The 11,142-nt window shown below is 37.0% G+C and overlaps 1 pseudogene; it reads left to right on the plus strand.

Annotated features, from left to right (window-relative positions):
- Positions 1–2,017: 2,017 nt before the first annotated feature.
- On the plus strand, positions 2,018–2,999 carry LOC100672856 (olfactory receptor 12D2-like; annotated as a pseudogene).
- Positions 3,000–11,142: the final 8,143 nt, after the last annotated feature.

Below are 11,142 nucleotides of genomic sequence, written 5' to 3' on the forward strand. Positions count from 1 at the left end.
CAACTTGGAATTAAGGCCTGGTTATCTATTTCCAAACAAAGGTTTAGTGAGGGTAACAAGCACCCAGGGACAATCTCTAAGTTGTGCCCTTCCCAGTTTCAAGATGAATAGATATTGATAGCTGCAGCACAGCAACAGAATGCCTTTCCCCCTTTTGTCCAGCTGCCTCAATCAGGCACCTTTCATATTTGTGGCATCTCTGATGCCATTCAACGTCTCATCTGGTGCCCTCTTGGACTTGCACCTGGGGCAAGTGCCCCCTTTGGACTTCCCTTATGCACTGTGATTCTGCTTCCAAAAGGTCACAGCCCTGAAAGCCCTACGCAGCAGATCCACCCGGCACACACAAGAATGCCATTAGTTGAAATCAACTCAAAGGCAACTAATAACAACTTTTCAAATAATGGAAGAAACAAAGATTAAAATGTTTTGATGCCTCTCAGTAAACAATCTGAATTTAGTCAATCATTAAACTTTCTTAAAATTAACTTATTTGCAATTTTATCGTGTTTTAACATTCACTGAAGAAAACACTATCATTTCAATTCTGTGAGTGAAATGAAAATTAATGTGTTTCTTTAGTAGAAAACAGAAATTTTATTTGATAGAAAAGGCAAAAAAAGAAAACATGTTTTTCTAAAGAGAAGAGCTGGAAATTTGTGGGGACTTTGGAGAGAGCAGACATGCAGCAGATAGACTTTTGGAGTGATGGTAGGCAACGTGACAGCCAGAGTCAGATTAATGGAACTAGAAGTGAACATGATGAACTTCACTTGAGGTAAACATTCCCTAATATCTGAAGAGTGATGTCATTGGAGGCAAATAAAAAAGGGACTTTAGGAAATAGATCACAAGAGAAGATAGGACTTCAAGGGGACTGAAGCCATAAATATCAAGGGGAGGTCAGTACTGGCTGATCTTAGGGAGGAACAAAAGAGCTGATTGGTTTAGAACTTTATTTACCCAGGAATCAGGGATATGATTTAAAAAAAAAAATAGTCCCGGATTAACTACAAAATGGAAGCACGATATGTGGTCAAAGAAGTAATAATATGAGAATTTTACTTTGAGAAAATATTAAGGCTTATATTATAGGAATAAACTAAGCTTATCAGCAGATATACCAATAATAAAATATCAAGTAAACCTCAGGCTAATAATATCTGACTAATGTGCCCTCCTTTCCTACACCAGCTAAGGCTTCATTACCCTCCTATGGATGTGGCTCATAAAGGGATCAGTAAAAGGATACTTCTAGCCCAACTTACATTCTAAGAGGAGGAAAATCGACTACTGCTATTTTAAAGGTTTTTGTTTGTTGGTTTTTTGTTTCTTTGAAGAACTTGTGGTCTTTAAAGAAATTAATGAGTTCTTTCCTCTTTATTTTCATTATTCTAAAGTCTTCCAGGTGACTTCATGGTAGGTTTAGAGACAGAAGTGTGGTGGAGTAAATAAAACTTACGCCTTATTAGAGCTGACTTAGGAAGACGAAATAAAGGTGTATCACAATGTAGATGTTCACAGGCATAGAAAATGGGAGGCCTACAACATGATCTAAATCTCTGAGAGAAAAAAAATGTTAATGATGAATTGAATAAAGGAAAAGTGACATTGACTAGGTCAGACAAAGAATAGACATGTAGCCTTAATATTTCACACTTTAATGACTGGCATTCTATAAAATCTCTGAGGTTGGGATCATGTAAAACAACTATAAAAACAAAACCAGTTGCCATCAAGCAGATTTCGACTGGTGGGGACTGTATGTGTTACAGAGTAGAACTGTGCTCTATAGGCTTTTCTTTGCCGTAATCTTTACAGAAGCAGATCTCCAGGACTTTTTTCTGCAGAGTCATTCGGTGAATTCAAAACCACATTTCTGATAGTAGTGGTGCACAAACCATTTGCGCCAACCCAGAATCATGCAAAACAACTATATTCTCCCTCAAGACATTTTGTCTTGCTGAGGAAAACCTGGGCTGAGAGGATTCTTTTCCTCATTAGAGTAAGTGCTCCATATATTATTTTACCTTTTCTTTTAAGTGATGCTAAATCAAACCTCAGTCACTGAATTTCTCCTCCTGGGAGTGACAGACATCCAGGAACTGCAGCCTGTTCTCTTTGTGGTTTTCCTCACCATCTCCTTTGTCAGTATGGCTGGAAATGCAGCTATCCTGATGATTGTCATCTCTGATGCAGGACTTCTTTCACCTATATATTTCTTCCTGGGGAACCTCTCTCATCTAGATATCTGATATTCCACGGTGACACTGCCAAAGGTGCTAGAGAACTTATTCTCTACACACAAAGCAATTTCTTTTGTAGGGTGCATAAGCCAGCTTCATTTCTTTCACTTCCTGGGCAGCACAGAGACCATGTTGTTGGCTGTAGTGGCCTTGGACAGCTTTGTGGCTATCTGCAAACCACTTTGTAACACTGTCATCATGAATCATCAGCTCTGTACCCAGATGGCTAGCACAGCCTGGGTCATTGGGTTTTTCCATGCCCTGCTACACTCCATAATGACCTCTCACTTGAACTTCTGTGGTTCCAACCAAATCCATCACTTCTTCTGTGATATTAAACCATTGCTGGAGCTGGGATGCAGAAACATTGAGCTCAACCAGTGGCTGTTCAATACCGTCACAGGAACCATTGCTATGGGCCCCTTCTTTCTCACACTTCTCTCCTATTTCTACATTATCACCTATCTTGTCTTCAAGACCCGTTCTTGCAGCATGCTTCACAGAGCACTGTCCACCTGTCCCTCCCACTTCATTGTAGTCATTCTTTTCTATGTTCCTGTTGTCTTTATCTATATTCGTCCTGCCTCAGACAGCTCCTTAGACCAGGACCAGGTCATTGCCATCATGTACACTGTGGTCACTCCTGTACTAAATCCACTGATCTACACTTTGAGGAACAAGGAAATCAAGAAGGCATTGATCAGGGCAATCAGAAGGAAGCTATGTCTTGAAAGACCTAGAGAACTCTTCTGAGACATAAACAGGCAATGAGAAGTTGAGATTTGAGTTTATACTACTTTTCAATTTGTTTAGAATAACTATAAAAGTGGAAACTGAATAAAAGAAATATAAATGGTAAAGTCCAGTCTAGCAGGTTGTTCTTCTTCTTAGGTGCTGTCGAGTCAGTTCCAACTCATTGCAGCCCTACATACAACAGAACAAAGCAGTGATCAGTCCTGTCCCATCCTCACAATTTTTGCTATTCCTGAGCAGGTAGGTGTTGTTGTTGTTAGGTGCCGTTGAGTCGATTCCAACTCATAGTGACCCCATGTACAACAGAACGTAACACTGCCCAGTCCTGTGCCATCCTTGCAATTGTTGTTATGCTTGAGCTCATTGTTGTAGCCACTGTGTCAATCCACCTCGCTGAGGGTCTTCCTTTTCCCTCTGACCCTGTACTTTGCCAAGTATGATGTCTCTCTCCAGGGACTGATAACATGACCAAAGTATGTAAGACGTAGCCTCACCATCCTTACTTCTAAGGAGATTTCTGATTGTACTTCTTCTAAGACAGATTTGTTCATTCTTTTGGCAGTCCATGGTATATTCAATATTCTTCACTAACACCACAATTCAAAGGCATCAATTCTTCTTCAGTCTTCCTTATTCATTGTCCAGCTTTCACATGCATATGATGTGATTGAAAATACCATGGCTTGGGCCAGGAACACCTTAGTCTTTAAGGTGATATCTCTGCTCTTCAACACTTTACAGAGGTCCTAGGTAGCAGATTTACCCAGTGCAATACATCATTTGATTTCTGGACTGCCGCTTCCATACCTGTTGATTGTAGATCCAAGTAAAATGAAATCCTTGGCAACTTCAATCTTTTCTCCATTTATCATGAGGTTGCTTATTGGTCCAGTTGTGAGGTGCAATCCACACTGAAGGCTGTGGTCTCTGATCTTCATTAGTAAGTGCTTCAAGTCCTTTTCACTTTCAGCAAGCAAGGTTGTGTCATCTGCATAAAGCATGTTGTTAATGAGTCTTATATTACACATTACAAACCTATATTACCCTTGTACTGGGTAATCTACTGGGTTTATCTGTGTGATCCCATTAGGTTAGCACATTTTAATGTGAGCAATAAAATTAGTATACTTTTATATTTTGAAGATTATTTTTAGGGTCATGGTTCCTTAATTGATTAAAAATGCTAATTTACATATGAATTAAGGAGAATTACTAAGAGGTATGTTATGATTTCTTGTTTACCAAGCAGAAGCAAATCAGTAATTAAAGCAAATGATCCCTAATCACTAATTAGCAGAAATAAAATAGCCAGTTGTCCTTCTAAAGTGATCTGACATCTCTATCTCCAGAGACACTTTAAAAGTTTACTGGCTGAAAGGCAATACTGAATGTGGCTGAAGTGTGCACAACTTGACCAAGGTAAGTAATGACACTAAAAAGTACAAAAGAAGAGGATATTTTTTGTAAGTGCTATAACATATACAATTTTGCAATAATAACCATAAAATATGTGTGTGGTTACATAGGTAGATATGTATGCATATAGATGTAAATTAAGGTACTTGTGTATGTACATGTTCACATAGAGGTGTATCTGTAACCATATGTGTGCTTGTGTGTCTGTGTGTGAGCTATGTATATATTTATATATACAGTAAAGTACATGGGGGCACATTAACATGTAGGTAGGTTCTACTCCACCCATTAGGAAATTGTTTGTTAAATTATGATACAGTCAAATATTATTGTTTTGATATTTTTATAATTGCTCTACTTTGAGCTACTTATTTTTAAAAACAAAATTACCTCCTGCATGCATATAGAATGACTGCTAGGATAATTTAGGGGTTGAATGTGGAGCCATTATTCCCTGTACTTGAGAGTAAAGTATGTGACCCAGCTGGAGCTGGATTCACAAGGACACATCAACTGGGCCCTGTGGTATAAAAACAACAGCTAGGACAACCTTGGAAAACATCTTCTAGGGAACCTTTCACGTAAACAAATCTTAGAGGGTCTCTGGTGGCACAGTAGTTAGCATTTGGCTGCTAAGCCCAGATTACTTGATGGAAACCATGCAGGCATAAAGGCAATGGGATGACATATATAAAACCTTGAAAGAAAAAAATTGTAAATGAAGAATGATATATCTGCAAAACTCTCAAATATCATGGTGAAATTAGGACATTTCCAGATAAACAGAAATTAAGGGAATATGTAAAAACCAAACCAAACTTACAAGAATAATTAAAGGGAGTTTTTGGGCTTAAAAAAAAAAAATTTTTTTTTTTTTTGGCTAGAGAACAAATAACACAAGACAACAAGCTGAATTTAGGACACAAGACTGCACCAGCCAGATACCAAAGTAGGTATTGAACTCTCAAGGGTTAATCAAAACTAAAAGATTTACAACAGGGAACAAGACAGGTTAATCAGTAAATAAAATCAATGTCAAACAATAAAAGAAGGAATAAAAGGTATAGGTATAGAACTTTCAAATGGAGAGAAAGGCAAGGTTTTACCAAGTAATAAAAGACTAGTTCAAACTTAGGAAGATAATGGTAAATTTCAAGGTAACCACAAAGAGAGTTAACAAACCTGCTCATCAATATAAAGAAGAAAAACATAAAGCGTCAGTACAAACAAAATCTACAAAAACAGAACAAAATTTTTAAAAAATCCGCAAATGGGAATTCAGCACCGGAGAGTAAGAGGAACAAAGAAAACATCAGCACCACGAGAAAAAGCACTACAAAACGACAGCAATAAACTCACACCTATCAATAATTACACTGACCAGAATAGATTAAAAAAAAAAACAGGGTCCACCAATATGCTGTCTACAAGAGACACACCTTAGAATCAAAGGCAAAAATTTATTAAAAATCAAAAGATGGAAAGAATATATCAAGCAAGCAACTACCAAAAAAGAGCAGGAATGGCAACAGTAACCTCAGATAAAATAGACTTTAAAAAAAATCCACCATAAAAGACAAAGAAGGACATTATATGATTAAAGGGACAATACATCATGAACACATACCCATAATAAATATCTACGTACCCAAAGACAGGTCTCCAAATTACATAAAACAAACTCTAACAGCACTGAAAAGAGAAATTGACAGTTCCACAATAATAGTAGGAGACTTCAACACATCACTCTTGGTAAAGGACAGAATATCTAGAAAGAAACTCAACAATGATACAGAAGATCTAAAGGCAGCAATCAGTCAACTTCATCTCACAGGCAAATATAGAACACTCCACCCAACAGCTGCAAAGTACACATTCTTTTCCATTGCACATGGAACGTTCTCCAGAATAGACCACATCTTAGGCAACAAATCAACCGTCTACAAAATCCAAAACACTGAGATAATACAAAGAATCTTTTCTGATAATAGTGCCATCAAAGTAGAAATTAACCACAGGAAGAACAAGGAAAAAAAATACATGGAAGCTGAATAACATCCTGCTGAAAAAGCACTAGGTGTTAGAGGAAGTCAAAAATGGAATCAAAAAATTCCTAGAATCAAACGAAAAGGAAAACACATCATACCAAAACCTTTGGAACACAGTGCTCAGAAGTCAATTTATAGCAATAGATGCACGCATCAAAAAAGAAAAGGTCAAAATCAAAACATTAGCTCCATAACTCGAACAAAGAGAAAGAGAACAGCAAAAGAAGTCCACAGCTACCAAAGAAAGGAAATAATAAAGATCAGAGTAGAAATAAATGAAATAGCGAATAGGAAAACAATAGAATCAACAAAACCAGAAGTTGGTTCTTTGAAAGAATCAACAAACTATTGGCCAAACTGACAAAAGAAAAACAGGAGAGAACACAATAACCCAAAGAAGAAATTAAATGTAGGACATTACAACAGACCCAACTGAAATAAAAAAGAATCATAACAGAGTACTGTGAAAAACTACACTCCAACAAATTTGAAAACGTAGAGGAACTGAACAAATTTATACAAATACTCTACCTACCCAAAATAACACAAAACATGTTGAAAATCTGGACAGAAGCATAGCAAGAGAAGAGATTGGAAAAATAATTAAAAAAAAAAAAAAAAACCTTGCCCAGATATCTTCACTGGAGAATTCTTCCAAGCATTCAAAGAAGAGCTTACGCCGGTACTACTCAAACTATTTCAGAACATAGAAAAGGGAGGGATACTTCCTAATTCATTCTATGAAGCCAGCTAACCCTGTTTTGCTGGCAAAAACAGCACAAAAAAAGAAAATTACAGATCAATATCACTCGTGGATATAGATGGAAAAATTCTCAACAAAATTCTAGCCAATAGATTTCAGCATCGTATGAAAAAAATAATATGCCACAATCAAGTGGGATTCATACGAGGTATGCAAGGACACTTCAACTTTAGAAAATCAATCAGCATAATCCGCTACATAAACAAAATAAGAATCACATGACCATCTCAATCAACACAGAAAAGTCATTCCACAAAGCCCAACACCCATTCCTGGTAAAAACTCTCCATAAGATAGGTATAGAAGGGAAATTTTTCAACATAATAAAGGACATCTATATAAAACCAATGGCCAACATGAATCTTAATGGAGACAGGCTGAGAATATTCCCACTGAGAACAAGAACAAGACAAGGGTGCCCTTTATCACCACTCCTATTTAACATTGTGCTGGAAGCCCTAGCTGGAGCAATAAGGCAAGAAAAAGAAATAAAGGGCATCCAAATCAGTAATGAAAAAGTTAAACTGTCACTATTTGCAGATGATATGATACTATACATAGAAAACCAAAAAGATTCCATGAAAAAACTACTGGGACTAATAGAAAGATTCAGCAGAGGAGCACTATATAAGATAAATATACAAAAATCAGCAGGATTCCTATACACCAATAAAGAGAACAAGGACGAGGAAATCAGGAAAAAAAAAATACCATCTATAATAGCGCCTTAAAAAATAAAATACTTAAGAATAAATCTAACCAGAGATATAAAAGACGTATACGAGGAAAACTACAAAACACTACTGTAAGAAGCCAAAAGAGATGTACATAATTAGAAAAACATGCCATGCTCATGGATAGGTGTACTCAACATTGTGGAAATGTCAATTCTACTCAAAACGATCTACAAATACAATGCAATACCAATCCAAATATGAACAGCATTCTTTAAAGAGATGGAAAAACTAAGCATTAATTTTATATGGAACGGTAAGAAGTCCCTAATAAGTAAAGCACTATTCAAAAAGAATAAAGTAGGAGGGCTTACACTACCTGACCTCAGAACCTACTATACAGCTAGGATAGTAAAAACAGCCTGATATTGGTACAACAACAGATAGATTGACCAATGGAACAGAATTGAGAACCCAGATGTAAATCCATGCACCTACAGTGACCTGATCTTCGACAAGGGCCCAAAGTCCACTACATGTGGAAAAGACAGATTTTTTAATAAACAATGCTGGCAAAATTGGATGCCCATCTGCAAAAAAAAAAAAAAAAGACCTATACCTCATAATACCATACATAAAAACTAATTAAAAATTGATCAAAGACCTAAATGTAATACCAAAAACTATAAAGTTTCATAGAAGAAAAAATAGGGTCAATACTAGAAGCCCTCATACACGGTATTAACAGGATACAAACTATAACTACTGATGTACAAACTCCAGAAGATAAACTAGATAACTGGGATCTTATAAAAATTAAACACTTATGCTCATCAAAAGACTTCAGCAAAAGATTAAAGAGAACCTCCAGACTGGGAAAAAAATTTTGGCTGTAACAAATCCGACAAAAGTCTGACCTCTAAAATCTACAGGAAAATCCAACACCTCTACTCAAAAAGAAAAATAATTCAATTAAAAAATGGGCAAAGGAAATGAACAGACCTTTAACCAAAGAAGACATTCAAGTGGCAAACGGACACATGAGGAAATGTTCACAATCACTAGCCATTAGAGAAATACAAATCAAAACCACAATGAGATACCATCTCACCCAGGCATTACTGGCACAAAAAAAAAGAAAAGAAAGTAACAAACGTCGGAGAGGCTCCAGGGAGATTGGAACTCTTATGCACTGCCAGTGGGAATGCAAAATGGTACAGCCATTTTGGAAAATGATATGGCACATTCTTAGATAGCTAGAAATAGAAATACCATATGCTCCAGCCATTCTACTCCTTGGAATACATCCTAGAGAAATAAGAACCATCACACACAAATAGACATATGCACACCCACGTACATTGCAGCATTGTTCACAACAGCAAAAAGATGGAAACAACCTAGATGCCCATCAACAGATGAATGGATAAACAAACTATGTACATACACACAATGGAGTACTACACAACGATGAAGAACAATAATGAATCTGGAAAACATCTCACAACGTGGATGAATCTGGAGTGCATTATGCTGAGCAAAATAAGTTAATCACAAAAAGGCAATTATTATATTGAGTCAAGTACTATAAACATTTATGAAAAGGTTTATACACTAAAAGAAACAATCTTCGATGGTTACAAGGGAGGCGAGGCATGGGATGGAAAATCGGTGAATAGACTATAGATAAGTGTTAACTTGGGTGAAGAGTAAGACAGTACACAATACTGGGGAAGCCAACACAACTTGTCCAAGGCAAGGTCATGGAAGCTCCATAGACACTTCTAAATTCCCTGAGGGAACAAATTATTGGGCTGAGGGCTGTGGGGACCATGTTCTCAGGGAACATCTGGCTCAATTGTTATAAAATAGTTTAAAAGAAAGTGTTCTACATTCTACTTTGGTGAGTAGCATGTGGCGTCTTGAAAGCTTGTGAGCGGCCATCTAAGATACTCCACTGGCCTCACCCTGTATGGAGCAAGGGAGAATGAAGAAAACCAAAAACACATGGGAAAGATTAGTCCAAATGACTGATGGACCACAAGTACTACAGTCTCCACCAGGCTGAATCCAGTACAACTAGATGGTGCCCAGCTACCACCACCAACTGGTCTGACAAGGATCACAATAGAGGGTCATGGACAGAGCTGGAGATAAATGTAGAACAAAATTCTAACTTAAAAAAAATAAATAAACACACCTACTGGTCTGACAGAGACTTGAGAAACCCCAAGAGTATGGCTCCTAGAAATTCTTTTAGCTCAGTTATGAAGTCGCTCCTAAGGTTCGCCCTTCAACCAAAGATTAGACATGCCCAGAAAACAAAACAAGACTAAAGGGGCACACCAACCCAGGGGCAAGGACTAGAAGGCAGGCAGGAGGGACAGAAAATCTGGTAATGCAGAACCCAAGGTCCAGAAGGGAAGAATGTTGACACATCGTGGAGTTGGTAACCAACGTCAAAAACAACATGTGTAAAAATTGTTTAATGAGAAGCTAGTTTGCTCTGCAAACCTTCATCTAAAATACAATAAAAAATGAAATTGAAGAAGCTTACAGTCTTTTTCATTAAATCATGAGGTAATGGGTTTATTACTGATTACTGTTTTCTACAGACGGATAAATTTACAATGCTCCAGAACAGCTTCTGGTGAAAGAAACAAGTCAATGTTTAGCAGTTTGGGTCAGGCTTTTTTACGGTTAATTTTTGGTTTCCTAGGTAAGAAAAAAATCCTTAAAATCAAAATAAGATGTCTGTTATTAATTTTTCATACCCCAAGGGAACCTCCAAGATGAGAAAGTGAATCCACACCTCTATCCAAGGAAATTCACTAAGAAATCTTATTAGGCAGTTGACACTTGTGGTGATACTAAGGAATTAAAGTAGTAAGATGAAAGAATAGGAAGAATTTTTTTCTTAATGGAACTGAAGTTAAAATTCCCCAAGGTTGCTTCTTCCTACTGCAGGTGTGGAAAAGTATCTTGTTTATTCTTAGAACAAGTCTTCTCATTACTTAAGCAACATGGTCTCTCAGGACTTTTATGCCTAGAGATCTGTGGCTCATAAAAGGGCAGGCAGAATTTCAGGAAGGGAAAAAAGCAGATTTTGAAGATGAAAAGCTTATGCTGCAATTCCAACATGGATTCTCACTTCAGATATTTTTCTATTTATAATCACTTGAGTCTACACCTGAAAAGCGAAAATTTTTCATACCTATGAATCTGAAAACTCTATCAGGTAA

Source organism: Loxodonta africana, chromosome 1 (genome assembly GCF_030014295.1).
Source record: "Loxodonta africana isolate mLoxAfr1 chromosome 1, mLoxAfr1.hap2, whole genome shotgun sequence".
NCBI lineage: Eukaryota > Metazoa > Chordata > Mammalia > Proboscidea > Elephantidae > Loxodonta > Loxodonta africana.